The 13315-nt window shown below is 47.7% G+C and overlaps 1 protein-coding gene across 3 annotated transcripts in view; it reads left to right on the plus strand.

Annotated features, from left to right (window-relative positions):
- The first annotated feature begins 3146 nt into the window (after positions 1-3146).
- Positions 3147-13315, plus strand: part of CDC42SE1 (CDC42 small effector 1) — a 40636-nt gene continuing 30467 nt past the window's right edge. Inside the window, exon 1 of one of the 3 annotated variants that reach the window (XM_063946997.1) lies at positions 3147-3410. The gene's annotated coding sequence lies outside the window, so the exon portion shown is untranslated. Of the gene's footprint in view, positions 3411-3468; positions 3492-13315 lie in introns of those variants that run through there. The other 2 variants (XM_063946995.1, XM_063946996.1) reach the window with 2 other exon arrangements.

The raw sequence follows: 13315 nt of genomic DNA on the forward strand, positions 1-13315 counted from the left end.
AATTCCCCAGTGGGTTCCACTACCTGATGGCCGCACCCCCCTCCTCTGGTGGTCAGTCACTTCGTGGAGCAGGATCGTGGATGAACTTGAGGCCTTGGTTTGTCTCTATGGAAACTAAACCAAAATTAGCCCTCCTGCCAATCAAAATGCGTAGTTCTGATACTCCCCTGTCCCCTCCTTTATAAAGGGTCCCTGTCCTTTGCATATACTCTCTCATGGTTGGCCAAGTCCTTCTGTGGTGGCTGGCCACACCCTTAAGCTTGGGCCCCTACCACTGTATTCCCTGGTGGGGAGGAAATCGCCTGCTCTGTACTGGCCGGACACACCAGGTCTCCTGAGTATTTGATAGAATGGTTGGGAACAGTCAAGTTTAGTTTAGTTTTGTCCATAACTTTCTTAATAACAATCCAGTCTGTCATTATGGTCTGCTAATTACACGCTATTGCTGTTCACTTTCCTCTCCGGTTCCGAGCGACGGCTTACCCTACATTCTCCAGACCTGAGGTAACCAGTCACAAATATCTTGGCTCCCTGCAGGTCGACGCGTCGGGACATGTATGAAGAGAGATTCATCGCCTGGCTCACAAAGGACAGGCCCTGTATCTCACAGACCGTGTTATGTGAAAAGACAAGGGAAACTGACGTATACAAGTGGAAACATAGGATATTATCCAAATTAATGCCATTGCTGCTTATAATGATTAAACAAAAACAAAAAATTAATTCAGTTGGAATATGGCATTATGTGAAGGTTTAAGTGTAACTACCACCCACAAGGGCTGCCATCTTGTGCTCTGACACCGCAGTTACTATAATGCTTTCACAGTTGACTGAGAAGCAGTGTCTTTCTGAGGCAGCCATTTTGTGTTGTAAAATAATATTTTAGAATGTCTTCCCTTATTTCATTGTGAACTAGTCGTACGGAGTCAGCCATTTTGTGGCCTGAAGCAATATTTATAAGAGCCTATACACTGCTTTTTTTTCTCTCAATTCTGAATCTACTTTTTACCGTCCCAATGGGAATGGGGTCTATTTACTAAGCCCCCTGGACAGAGCTAAAGTGGACAGAAATAAAGAACCAGCCATTTTTCAAGCACAGCCTGTAACATGGCAATTAGGAGCTGGTTGGTTGGTACTTTATCTCTCTCCAAGTCTTAGTATACACCCCCCTTGTCTAAGCAACAGTTTCTCAGTTTGATTATATGAACAAGGGGTACTAAGCATTGGATATAGATAAAGTGGACGGAGGTAACCAATCAGCTCCTAATTGTCCATTTTTCAAACATGACAGAAGCTGATTGGCTGGTACTTAATCTCCGTCCACTTTATCTCTCTCCAAGGCTGAGCAAATAGACCCCTTAGTTTGAAAAATTAAAGTTAGGAGCTGATTGGTTGGTACTTTATCTCTCTCTGAAACATAGTACATAAACCCCTTAACTGTTACCAGCTGGCACCCCCAAACCGGCAATGTTCTCTTGGCGATATTTTCTTGATAAATTGGCGTGATATATATAAAAAAAATCAGATTAAAGGGACTCCCCAAAAGCCAGATGGACCCTTTTGGCGAGCCCTTGAACCCGGATGATCAATGAAACCTATAAAGGAGGGACAGTGAATAATATAAAAGTGAGGGAGATAAAATGGTGGTAGTGGTGGGGGCTGATTGTAAGTCAGACAACGTCCAAATACGGATGGATTCTGCGTAAGTCTGCAAACTACACATATGCCGCAGAAAGCATTCGCAGACTGCCCCTTGCGCCGTACCCTGCGTATGCACACGCCCGTTCATGGGGGCTAATTCAGACCTGATCGCTGCTGTGCGTTTTGGCACAGCGGGCAATCGGGTCTGAACTGCGCATGCGCCGCAGTGCGCATGTGCATGCCAGAGATGCGATCGGCATCTCAGCCCAGCAATCGCCGCTGCCTGATTGACAGGCAGAGGCGGTCGCTGGACGGGAGGGGGCGGGCCGGCGCCGTTTTAGGGGCGCGTTCTTGGGGCGGACGGCGGCGGCTGAGTGACGTCACACGCAGCCGCTGCGACCCAGGAAGCGACGAGTAGCTCCTGCCAGCGCGCTACTCCTCAGATACTAAAGCATCACCGCCGTGCGATGCTTTTGTACCAGTGCGGCGGGGGGGAGGGACAGACATGCCGGGCGGACTAGCCCTGTGGTGGGCGTCTCCCCGCATGTCAGGGCGGCTGATCGTAGGGCTACAATCAGGTCTGAATTAGGCCTATGGATCGATCACTATTTACGCAAATTGGGCGGCTGCCACGCGATCACACAGAACTGATCTGTCTCTTGGAATTACCATGGGGGCGCAGAGGTTGCGTAGGCCGGTACTAATGGCCATGGCTGTAGATGGGGAAACGAAGACGCACGGGTAATTGCCATAGATGGGCGGATACTAGCATTAGCATAAGGTAGTAAGCAGGCTACTCCATATTTGTTGTCTATTGAAATAATGTGCAACTCATTGCAAAATAAAAATAGGAAGCACCGCACATGGGCCCTCATTCCGAGTTGTTCGCTCGCAAGCTGCTTTTAGCAGCATTGCACACGCTAAGCCGCCGCCTACTGGGAGTGAATCTTAGCTTATCAAAATTGCGAACGAAAGATTAGCAAAATTGCGAATAGACACTTCTTAGCAGTTTCTGAGTAGCTCCACACTTACTCGGCATCTGCGATCAGTTCAGTCAGTTTCGTTCCTGGTTTGACGTCACAAACACACCCAGCGTTCGCCCAGACACTCCTCCGTTTCTCCAGCCACTCCCGCGTTTTTCCCAGAAACGGTAGCGTTTTTTCACACACACCCATAAAACGGCCTGTTTCCGCCCAGAAACACCCACTTCCTGTCAATCACATTACAATCACCAGAACGAAGAAAAAACCTCGTAATGTCGTGAGTAAAATACCTAACTGCATAGCAAATTTACTTGGCGCAGTCGCACTGCGGACATTGCGCATGCGCATTAGCGACTAATCGCTCCATTGCGAGAAAAATATAACGATCGAACAACTCGGAATGACCCCCATGGATCATTGTATAACATTGTACAGTGTGTGATCCCTGAGTGAGCTGCTGTGATGCCCCATTGTTCTGATGGTGACATGTGCAATTAGCGGTGACAGTCACCCCTCTCTGTAGAGCCCCCTCCCCCGGATTGTCAGCAGTGAGAGGCTGTGCATGCCTGCAGAGCTCCTCCACCCCAGGCTGCTCTGCACTGTCTGCTCTGTCCACACTGAGTGCTGTGCTCCGAGTAAGCAGCAGAGGATTGCAGAGCATTTCCTTATTCTCACAGGAACCACACCTCGCTGGGGAGCTGAACTCAGCTGCAACTTTACCCCAGCGGCAGCGGAGACAGAAGAGCAGCAGCAGCGGCTGGAGGGGGCTCTCTGCGTCAGCAGCAGGTAAGAGTCGCAGCGGCCGTGCGACTAAGGCGCGTTTTTATAGCGCTGGGAAACTTTAGCCGAAAAAAGCAGCGAGATTTTGTAAGTGGAGCCACAGGGCCGATTTTTTGGGGGCTGAATGGATGATTTCTGGATATATGGGACATTACTGTGACCAGTTTATACGTTGTAGCACAGGCTATGGATGGATTGAGTACTGGATCCCACAAGCCCCCACTGATCATATAGCAGATGCCCTTAATGCATGGGAACATCTCACATCCTCCCACACGCCAGACAGTGACCTATATAATCTACACAGGAGTTTATAAGTGATTCTGACACCTCAAGCACACACCATGATCCACATAGTATGGCTTCTGCTGCTATGTACAGCGCTACACCTTATGTCAGCGCTACAACAGTCACGTCTGGATTACTGTACATCTAGATCGAGTTGTGAAGTGCAGCAGAATATGCTGGCGCTATATAAGTAAATGTTAATGGAAATACCTGCGGCGTTATTGATATGGGTGACCACCGCGCCAATCTGCGTTCTGCGCTTGATTGCGACATTTGTGGCCACATTTCAAGTTATGCGCAAGTCTGTACTTGTTTAGGATCCATGGACTGTAAGGTATAGGAAAGTGCATGTGACTATGGGTAGTTACCGGGGAGGGGAGACCATATATTGCACCACTGACAATCCAGCACCTTCATTTCCATGATATTCATAGGTTCCAGAGGTTCCTTGTATGATGCGTCCTGGGGGTCTTTATGTGTAAAGTTGTCCCTTGCATGTGATAGGGCACTGCCAGACTTCCAGTTTCCCAATAATCCTGTCTGGAACTTTTATTTGATGACATTAATGTTTGTGTAACATAATTGCAGTACGTTTGGCTTAATGCTGAGGGCATAAAAGTTTTAAAATGGTAATGCATTACCGAAAAAGGGTCTAGCCCCCCGAAAGCGGAGCTGACAAGCTATCTAGGGGGTGGCTGTGGTTATGGGGGCACTGTAAAAAGTAGGTAGTGGTGAAGTACCTTACTCCAGAGGGCTGGATGTGCCAGTCCGGAATAATAGGGGCGGGTGAGGAAAAGTGAAAGGTACACGGCAGGAGGGAGGTGACACGAGCTGGCTTTCTGGCAAGTCATCAAAATCAGGGTGAGCTGTGCGATAGGGCTCCGGTTTCAGGTGCTGTCTCTCGCAGTCTACAGAAAGTGAAATCGTAATGTCTTTATATATAATACCCTAGTCCAGTGGTTCTCAGCTCTGTTATCAAGGCACCCTAACAGTCCAGGTTTTAAGGAAATCCATGCTTCAGCACAGATGGTTAAATCAAATTGACTGATGTCCAAAGTAAACCACCTGTGCACAAGTGCATATATCTTTAGAACCTGGGCTTTTAGGGAGTCTTGCAGACCTGAGGCCTGGGACCTTCCGGGGTACCAGAGAGGGGGGGGATCAATTTAATTAAAGAGAACTCTACCAAAGTATGAGACGTTCTCTGTCCTTGTGAGAGGCCTCTATTCGTATTACCTAGCCCAGGGTTTCCCAAAATCCATTATCAAGTCATCCAAACAGTCCAGGTTTTAAGGCTATCCATGCTTAAGCATCGGTGACTTAATTAGTATGATCAGTTTGATTTTACCATCTGTGCACAACCATAGATATCCTAAAAATCTGGACTGTTAAGATTCCTTGAGGCGGCCGTTTTTAAGAGAGGAGAAGGCCCGTGTGCAGCCTTCTGCATCAGGGTCCCCTTCCTCTGTGACGATGCACAAGGATTTAATACTTACCTCCTCGGAGTTCCCCGGCTGTGCCGTCCTTCTCCGCAGCGGCGGCAATAGAGTCTGTGCACAGACTCTATTGCGCAAACCTCTGGGAAAATGGCACGGCGGACATTTTCCTGAAGATTTTCCTAATGCGTATGCGCAGAACTCCGGAAAAATGGCCGCCGCTTCACATTTCCGGAGTTTTCAGCAAGCGCAATAGAGTTTGTACCCCCTAGAGTTCAGAATATATTGTGCTGCCGAGAAGGGATGGCTCCGACGGGAGACTCCAGAGAGGTAAGTATTATACAAATGGGTGCAGTGTGTATGGGGTGGGCTTAGGGGGGCCCGTGTGCCCCACACACTGTACCCATTGTAGATACGCCAATGCCTTGAGGACCGAGTTTGGTAAAAAACCCTGACCTAGCCTATGTCCATTGATAAATGTGACAAATATAAGTCTCACATTCTCATACTTCTTTACTCCCAATCCTTGGAGAACTGAAATTGGCGCACAGTGCGAGCGCCACCCATGCCAGATGGAGGTGAGATTATGCTAAATGGGGCCATGGTTACAGAATTTTTGGGCACGTGGCTGCTGTTTCGGAAAGTGCCAGGCCACCTCCAACCTTCTTCAAACTTCCGAAGGCCACAACACCAGCGGTAGATGCAGGCAGCACCGGTTAGCGGAGTACATCTCCCAACTGTTCCGGAAATGGGGCAAAAGTCCCAATCGTTGGCACAGCGCAACAGTACCCTCAAATCGAAACAGTTGCCCGTTAAAAGTCTCTGGTTTTTTTATGTAGATGTGTGATTTGGTTTTGGCTGCATTAATTCTGGAAGGAGAAACCGATACACCCATGTGACCTGAACGTTGTTTCAGTCCTACGGTCCTCCCCTTACTTCCCTTTAGATCCCAAATAAAGTGAAACTGTCCAAACTTGTCCTATTAAATTATGTTCAGCATGAGCTTCCGTGATGCAAATTAATGTCTGCACGCTGAAAAGGGGACTATCCTGGGAACTGGGGCACAGGGGAAGCCCAGGATAGAACTGGCATTCAGGGAAACACAAGCGTTTACTGTCCTCTACAAATATTCCTGGGGGTTGTGCTTTACTTATCCCGGCAAAAGTACACAGAGTTGGGTGTGAAATTAGAGTATATTTGTACACTCTCCCCAACGTGTGTATGAAATGAGCACAGCTTCCGCGTCTCCTCCGCCCCCTGTTATCCGCCTCCTGACATCCTCTGTCTCAGCTGTGACCGCACAAAAGTCTTATAGAGCCACAGAACATCTGATGTCCTCTAACTGTCAAGCAGAGAGAACTGGTGCTTTGTCTATTTAAAATAAAATAAAATTTATATAATAAAATGATACTGTTAGCTAGAAATGGGTGTTCTAACCTGCTGTGTGGTAACTCATAGCAACCAGTCAGATGAGCTATTTCATTTTCCAAACTAGCAAAATGGCAGCCGCAGTCATAAATGGTTGCTATGGGTTACAGCAAATTTCAACTGCGTATTAAGAAATCATGCCACACTTGTTAAATTAGATTGCAACTTTTTTAATACTGGTCTATTATAGACCATTAACCCACTAAACGTCACTGTGCTGGCCATTAGGCGTGCAGTGCATGCTGGGAGAAAACCAGACGCCTCACCATTACAGACACTAAATGCCACTTCCTGCACTGACTGAAACCTTATAAACAGCTCCTTTTTCTTGTATAATATTTAAGAGACGAACCGCCTCCATTACGTCCTTGCAGAACAGTATAAGCAACCCTTCATGCGTCTCGCATAACCCAACTTGTATTGTTGAAATGACAGGAAGCGATTTGCAATCTCTTTTATTCCTCACCAGTTCCCCCCCTCCCACCCCTCTCTCCTGCAATACACACACCCTGGTGTTGTAACAGGCCGGGTACAAAGTAAAGGCCTGTGCGTTTGAATTCTGCCTAGCAAATGAAAAAATCCCTGGTGTTGGGGTGGGAGAAAGGGCTGGATGGGCTTCATGCAAATCTGTGGTAAATATTAAATGACGGGGCTGATTTATCAACGAGTTTTATCTGCGCAACAAGTTTTAAAACTTGTGCATGATAAAACTCGTTGATAAATCAGCGCCTGTATCGGAATTTTTTTCTCTTGCTCAGTATTAAAAAAATAGGGACAAATCTTTGATACATAGGGCTTACCGTGAGCATTGCGGGCACCTGGCGACTGTGTATATAATAATAACCCTTTTACAATAATTGTATTAAAAATAATTTCTCTATCGTCCTAGTGGATGCTGGGGTTCCTGAAAGGACCATGGGGAATAGCGGCTCCGCAGGAGACAGGGCACAAAAGTAAAGCTTTCCGATCAGGTGGTGTGCACTGGCTCCTCCCCCCATGACCCTCCTCCAGACTCCAGTTAGATTTTTGTGCCCGGCCGAGAAGGGTGCAATTCTAGGTGGCTCTCCTAAAGAGCTGCTTAGAGAAAGTTTAGCTTAGGTTTGTTATTTTACAGTGAGTCCTGCTGGCAACAGGATCACTGCAACGAGGGACAGAGGGGAGAAGAAGTGAACTCACCTGCGTGCAGGATGGATTGGCTTCTTGGCTACTGGACATCAGCTCCAGAGGGACGATCACAGGTACAGCCTGGATGGTCACCGGAGCCGCGCCGCCGGCCCCCTTGCAGATGCTGAAGTAAGAAGAGGTCCAGAATCGGCGGCTGAAGACCCTTGCAGTCTTCTAAAGGTAGCGCACAGCACTGCAGCTGTGCGCCATTTTCCTCTCAGCACACTTCACACGCAGTCACTGAGGGTGCAGGGCGCTGGGGGGGGGCGCCCTGGGAGGCAAATGTAAACCTATATACTGGCTAAAAATACCTAACATATAGCCCCCAGAGGCTATATGGAGATATTTAACCCCTGCCAAACTTCACTAAAGAGCGGGAGACGAGCCCGCCGGAAAAGGGGCGGGGCCTATCTCCTCAGCACACAGCGCCATTTTCTCTCACAGAAAGGCTGGAGAGAAGGCTCCCAGGCTCTCCCCTGCACTGCACTACAGAAACAGGGTTTAAACAGAGAGGGGGGGCACTAATTGGCGATATAAATATATATATAAAGATGCTATTAGGGAGAAACACTTATATAAGGTTGTCCCTATGTAATTATAGCATTTTTTTGGTGTGTGCTGGCAAACTCTCCCTCTGTCTCTCCAAAGGGCTAGTGGGGTCCTGTCCTCTGTCAGAGCATTCCAGGTGTGTGTGCTGTGTGTCGGTACGTGTGTGTCGACATGTTTGAGGACGATGTTGGAGGAGGCGGAGAAATTGCCTGTAAGGGTGATGTCACTCTCTAGGGAGTCGACACCGGAATGGATGGCTTATTTAGGGAATTACGTGAGAATGTCAACACGCTGCAAGGTCGGTTGACGACATGAGACGGCCGACAAACAATTAGTACCGGTCCAGGCGTCTCAGAAACACCGTCAGGGGTTTTAAAAAAAAAAAACAAAACGCCTATTTACCTCAGTCGGTCGACACAGACACAGACACGGACACTGAATCCAGTGTCGACGGTGAATAAACAAACGTATTCCTCATTAGGGCCACACGTTAAGGGCAATGAAGGAGGTGTTACATATTTCTGATACTACAAGTACCACAAAAAAGGGTATTATGTGGGAGTGAAAAAACTACCTGTAGTTTTTCCTGAATCGGATAAAATAAAATGAAGTGTGTGATGATGCGTGGGTTTACCCCGATAGCAAATATTGGCGTTATACCCTTTCCCGCCAGAAGTTAGGGCGCGTTGGTTAACACCCCTTAGGGTGGAAAAGGCGCTCACACGCTTATCAAGTGGCGTTACCGTCTCCAGATACGGCCGCCCTCAAGGAGCCAGCTGATAGGCAGCTGGAAAAATATCCTAAAAAGTATATACACACATACGGTGGTTATACTGCGACCAGCGATCGCCATCAGCCTGGAGATGCAGTGCTGGGTTGGCTTGGTCGAATTCCCTGACTAAAAATATTTTATTGATATAGAGCATTTAATAGGATGCATTCTATATATATATGTATGCGAGATGCACAGAGGGATATTTGCATCAAGATAAGTGCGTTGTCCATATCTCCCAGAAGATGTCATGGACACGACAGTGGTCAGGTGATACAGATCCCATACGGCACGTGGAAGTATTGCCGTATAAAGGGAAGGAGTTATTTGGGGTCGGTCCATCGGACCTGGGGGCCACGGCTACAGCTGGGAAATCCAACCTTTTTACCCCAAGTTACATCTCAGCAGAAAAAGACACTGTCTTTTCAGCCTCAATCCTTCCGTTCCCATGTGGGCAAGCGGGCAAAAGGCCAGTCATATCTGCCCAGACATAGAGGAAAGGGAAGTAGACTGCAGCAGGCAGCCCCTTCCCAGGAAAAGAAGCCCTCCACCAGTGGGGGGGTAGTCTCAAGAGTCTCAGCGCGCAGTGGGATCACTCGCAAGTTGACCCCTAGATCGTACAAGTATTATCCCAGGGGTACAGATTGGAGAGTCGAGACATTTTTTCCTCGCAGGTTCCTGAAGCCTGCTTTACCAACGGCTTCCTCCGACAGGGAGGCAGTATTGGAAAAAATTCACAAGCTGTATTTCCAGCAGGTGATAATCAAAGTACCCCTCCTACAACAAGGAAAAGGGTATTAGTCTTCCACACTATATTGTGGTACTGAAGCCAGACGGCTTGGTGAGACATAGTCTAAATCTGAAATCTTTGAACACTTACATAAAAAGGTTCAAATCAAGATGGAGTCACTCAAAGCAGTGATAGAGAACCGGAAAAAAGGGGACTATATGGTGTCCCTGGACATCAAGGATTACCTCCATGTCCAAATTTGCCCTTCTCAACAAGGGTACCTCTGGTTCGTGATACAGAACTGTCAATATCAGTTTCAGACGCTGCCGTTGAATTATCCACGGCACCCCGGGCCTTTACCAAGGTAATGGCCGAAAAGATGATTCTTAAAAGAAGAAAGGCATCTTAATTATCCCTTACTTGGACGATATCCTGAAAGGGGCAAGTTTCCAGAGAACAGTTGGAGGTCGGAAAAGAACTATCTAAAGTAGTTCTACGACAGCACGAGTGGATTCTAAATATTCCAAAAATCGCAGCTGTTTTCCGATGATACGTCTGCTGTTCCTAGGAATGATTCTGGGCATAGTCCAGAAAGAGGTATTTCTCCTGGAGGGGAAAGCCAGGGAGTTATCCGACCTAGTCAGAAACCTCCTAAAACCAGGCCAAGTATCAGTGCATCAATGCACAGGAGTCCTGGGAAAAATGGTGGCTTCTTACGAAGCGATTCCATTCGGCAGATCTCACGCAAAAACTTTTCAGGGGGATTTGCTGGACGAATGGTCCGGATCGCATCTTCAGATGCATCAGCGGATAACCCTGTCTCCAAGGACAAGGGTGTCTCTTCTGTGGGGGCTGCAGAGTGCTCATCTTCTAGAGGGCAGCACATTCAGCATTCAGGACTGTGTTCTGGTGACCACGGATGCCAGCCTGAGAGGCTGGGGAACAGTCACACAGGGAAGAAATTTCCAAGGAAGTGTGGTCAAGTCTGGAGATTTCTCTCCACATAAATATACTGGAGCTAAGGGCAATTTACGATGCTCTGAGCCTAGGAAGAACTCTGCTTCAAAGTCAACCGGTGCTGATCCAGTAGGACATCATCATGGCAGTCGCCCACGTAAACAGACGGGGCGGCACAAGAAGCAGGAGGGCAATGACAGCAAGGATTCTTCGCAGGGCGAAAGATCATGTGATAACACTGTCAGCAGTGTTCATTCCGGGAGTGGACAACTAGGAAGATTTCCTCAGCATGAATGAATTCCACCCGGAAAAGTGGGAACTTCATCTGGAAGTTTCCACATGTTTGTAAACCGTTGGGAAAGACCAAAGGTGGTTATGATGGCGTCTCACATGAAGCGCCAGGTCTAGAGACCCTCAGGCAATAGCTGGGACGCTCTGGTAACACCGTGGGTGTACCAGTCGGTGTATGTGTTCCCTCCTCTGCCTTTCATACCCAGTGTATGGAGAATGATAGGAAGGAGAGGAGTAAGAACTATACTCGTGGCTCCGGTTTGGCCAAGAAGAACTTGGTACCCGGAACTTCAAGAGATACTAGAAAGGATCTTGATTCAGCAAGAATCATGTCTGTTCCATGACTTACCGCAGCTGCGTTGACGCCAGGGCGGTGAACGCCGGATCCTAAGGGAAAAAGGCATTCCGGAAGAGGTCATCCCTACCCTGGTCAGAGCCAGGAAGGAGGTGACCGCACAACATTATCACCGCTTAGGTGAAAATATGTTCCATGGTGTGAGGCCAGGAAGGCTCCACGGAAGAATTTCAACTAGGTTAATTCCTACATTTCCTGCAAACAGGAGTGTATATGGGTCTCAAATTGGGGTCCATTAAGGTTCAAATTTCGACCGGTCGATTTTCTTCCAGAAAGAAATTGGCTTCAGTTCCTGAAGTCCAGAAGTTGTTAAGGGAGTACTGCATATACAACCCCCTTTTGATGTCTCCAGTGGCACTGGGCGATCTCAACGTAGTTTGGGATTCCTAAAATCACATTGGTTTAAACAACTCAAATCTGTGGATTTGATATATCTCACATGGAAAGTGACCATGCTGTTGGTCCTGGCCTCGGCCAGGCGAGTGTCAGAATTGGCGGCTTTATCTCATAAAGCCATATCTGATTGTCCATTCGGACAGAGCAAAGCTGTGGACTCGTCCCCAGTTTCTCCCTAAGGTGGTGTCAGCGTTTCACCTGAACCAGCTTATTGTGGTACCTGCGGCTACTAGGGACTTGGAGGACTCCAAGTTGCTGGATGTTGTCAGGGCCCTGAAAATATAGTTTCCAGGTCGGCTGGAGTCAGGAAATCTGACTTGCTGTTTATCCTGTGTGCACCCAACAAGCTGGGTGCTCCTGCTTCTAAGCAGACTATTGCTCGTTGGATTTGTAGTACAATTCAGCTTGCACATTCTGTGGCAGGCTTGCCACAGCAAAAAATATGTAAATGCCCATTCCACAAGGAAGGTGGGCTCATCTTGGGCGGCTGCCCGAGGGGTCTCGGCATTACAACTCTGCCGAGCAGCTACGTGGTCAGGGGAGAACACGTTTGTAAAATTCTACAAATTTGATACCCTGGCAAAAGAGGACCTGGAGTTCTCTCATTCGGTGCTGCAGAGTCATCCGCACTCTCCCGCCCGTTTGGGAGCTTTGGTATAATCCCCATGGTCCTTTCAGGAACCCCAGCATCCACTAGGACGATAGAGAAAATAAGAATTTACTTACCGATAATTCTATTTCTCGGAGTCCGTAGTGGATGCTGGGCGCCCATCCCAAGTGCGGATTATCTGCAATACTTGTACATAGTTATTGCTAACTAAATCGGGTTAGTGTTATTGTGAGCCATCTTTTCAGAGGCTCCCCTGTTATCATACTGTTAACTGGGTTCAGATCACAGGTTGTACAGTGTGATTGGTGTGGCTGGTATGAGTCTTACCCGGGATTCAAAATTCCTCCCTTATTGTGTACGCTCGTCCGGGCACAGTATCTAACTGGAGTCTGGAGGAGGGTCATGGGGGGAGGAGCCAGTGCACACCACCTGATCGGAAAGCTTTACTTTTGTGCCCTGTCTCCTGCGGAGCCGCTATTCCCCATGGTCCTTTCAGGAACCCCAGCATCCACTACGGACTCCGAGAAATAGAATTATCGGTAAGTAAATTCTTATTATTTACCAGCTGGTGTTGGCTGATGCGCCTCAGGTGTTGTGGAATGCTGGACAACCCGCTACATATAGGGTGCTGCCCGCTTGCAGCTCCTATAAAGTTATTTGCATTATTATTATTATTATTATTATTATTATTATTTTTTTTATATCATTTTGTGGAAAAGACAGATATGAATAGTAAGAGTTTTATTTATATAATCTTTCAGCGGCAATACATTGGGTATTTCCATTGTGTAGCGATGGCTCTGCCATGCTGTTACTATGATTTCCCAGTCACTAAGGTCCAGGGCAACCAAAGAGCGCCTTCTGGGGGATGCGCCCAATAAGAGGTCAGCAGTAGCAGTGATGTCCATTAATAAGTCACCAATGGAAATAATACT

This window comes from Pseudophryne corroboree, chromosome 12 (genome assembly GCF_028390025.1).
Source record: "Pseudophryne corroboree isolate aPseCor3 chromosome 12, aPseCor3.hap2, whole genome shotgun sequence".
In the NCBI taxonomy this organism is placed as follows: Eukaryota; Metazoa; Chordata; class Amphibia; order Anura; family Myobatrachidae; genus Pseudophryne; species Pseudophryne corroboree.